The 2,500-nt window shown below is 30.6% G+C and overlaps 1 protein-coding gene across 1 annotated transcript in view; it reads left to right on the top strand.

Moving 5' to 3' along the window:
- LOC144957025 (uncharacterized) overlaps positions 1–2,500 on the top strand; it is a 204,155-nt gene that overhangs the window by 76,503 nt on the left and 125,152 nt on the right. The window contains exon 2 of the mRNA XM_078887955.1: positions 46–138. The gene's annotated coding sequence lies outside the window, so the exon portion shown is untranslated. The remainder of the gene's footprint in view (positions 1–45; positions 139–2,500) is intronic.

Here is a 2,500-nt window from a genome sequence, read left to right as displayed (position 1 = left end):
TCGTTCTATCTTTTGACTTGTTTTATGATTTCGGATTACTTTCAGTCTGTTCAAAGACCGATCCAGTGGAGGAGAACTTCTAGAAGGTTGTAAAGGTGTGGATTATGTCAAGGACTTGGGATAAAACTTTCAACACTGGTGAGTGGGAATAAAATACCTGCTTCACTTTAGATATATTGGTCTCTCTCTCTCTCTGTCTCTCTCTCTCTCTCTCTCTCTCTCTCTCTCTCTCTCTGCTTCTTGTTATCTTTTTCCATCTAAGATATTTTTTCATATGTTTCTATCGTTTTGTTCCAATATTCCTGCTCTATATTTCTACTCAAAATGTTCTTGGACTTACAAGAGAACATTCAAATGATGTTTAAGTATTTGAGTGACACAAACGTCTTTAATATGTATCAAGGATAAAGTGGTTATAATTGTTACTAATCGTATTGTGAGGATAATAATGATGATGATGATGATGATGATGACAATAATGATGATGCTGATAATAATAATAATGATAATAATAATAATAATAATAATGATAATAAAAATAATAATAATAATAATAATAATAATAATAATAATAATAATAATAATAATATAATGATGATGATAATGATAATGATAATAATAATAACAATAGTAAAAACAATACTAATAATAATATTCTCATTATTATTATTATTATTATTATTATTATTATTATTATTATTATTATTATTATTATTATTTTTTTTTTTATTATCATTATTATTATTATTATTATTATTATTATTATTATTATTATTATCAATATTATTATTATTATTATTATTATTATTGATAATAATAATAATAATAATAATAATAATAATAATAATAATAATAACGACAATGACAACGATGACGACGACGATGATGATGATGATGATGATGATGATGATGATGATGATGATGATGATGATGATGATGATGATATAAATATTTTAAAATAAATAATGATGATAATAAAATAATAATAATAATAATAATAATAATAATAATAATAATAATAATAATAATAATAATGATAATAATAATAATGGTAATAATAATAATAATATTGATAATAATAATAATAATAATAATAATAATAATAATAATAATAATAATAATAATAATAATAATAATAATAATAATAATAATAATAATAATAATAAGTTAACGATGGCTACGGACACAGACGGTTCCAAAAAATAGTGACGACATTGATACGTGCTTCCTTACTCATGGCAAGTCAACCAAAATGTTGGGGGCTTATGGAATCATAGATTTCTAGCAGTCAGAGTGATTGGGTGACGTTTTATGATTGAATAATTCATGTGGTAAAATATGATTGTATTGCTACTTTAGTGACTGAGACCGTGGCCTTCGTAAAGTTATGGCCTGACACTGACCAAAAAATGACGTCAAAATGCCAGTCTTTTGCCACAAAAGAAAACAAATCGTGAGTTGTATTCAATAGTTCAACCAATGAAATATTTTGTTTCCATGAGCACTACTAACGACAACTCACTAGACGGTGCAAAAACCAAATAATGACGTCAAACTGCCAGTCCTTTTGGATTTCAGTGTCAGACTATGACATAACGATGGCTACGCTGAGACCGAAGCCATCGTTAACATATAGCCTGACACTAGAAACAACTAGGACTTACAGTTTGACGTCAAGTTTTAGGTGTTTGCACCGTCTAGTGAGTTGTCGTTAGTAGAGCTCAAGGAAACAAGTGATTTCTTTGGTTGAACTGTTGAATACAACTCACGGTTTGTTTTCTTTTGTGACCAAAGACTTGTCTTTTGACGTCATTTTTTGGTCAGTGACAGGCTATAAGTCAACGAGGGCTACGCTGAGACGCCTGCTTCAAGGTGTCCAACCACTCGACCACCTGCTTCCATATTGGATTCAATAGTCTGATGTCACGTCGCCCAGCAACAGAGGCCATCGTGGTTCTAAACAAAGAAAATCGGTTCTTTTTATTCTTCATGCTGGCTAGAACTTTTCATATGTCTTGTCATCAGAATGTGTAAAAGTCGAAACATGATCAAATTTATAATGGGTTTTTTCCCTCTGGATACGTTTTTATGCTCGTCGGAGAAATATTTCATAAGGGCGTCGGCACTAAGTTACCATGCGTCATTACGAGGGAAGTGACCTCACGACTGTTGAAGCGTATTAGGTCTTTTGTATTGTCAATGTTTGATGCATTGATAAATGACTAAAAAACAAAAAAAAAAAAATAACAAATGGGTTTTGAGTTGGACCGAGCCAAGAAAGACGGCACATACAAGATTTTACCCAACATGCTTCTTGTAAACATCATCATCATCCATCGTGGCTTCTATTCTTGACGAGCACGTTGCCCGTCAGCTGTCTCCACGAATCACGATCCTCTGCGGTGCGCATGAAGTCTGTGTTGCTTTTAAAATTAGTTTTGACCATTCTTAGGTTTTTTAGATATGTCTTTCTTTGTCTTCCTCTAGCTCTCTTACCTTT

This window comes from Berghia stephanieae, chromosome 11 (genome assembly GCF_034508935.2).
Source record: "Berghia stephanieae isolate SIO BIC M18660-M18661 chromosome 11, UCSD_Bste_1.3, whole genome shotgun sequence".
In the NCBI taxonomy this organism is placed as follows: domain Eukaryota; kingdom Metazoa; phylum Mollusca; class Gastropoda; order Nudibranchia; family Aeolidiidae; genus Berghia; species Berghia stephanieae.
This window is presented reverse-complemented; position numbering and strand designations above follow the sequence as displayed.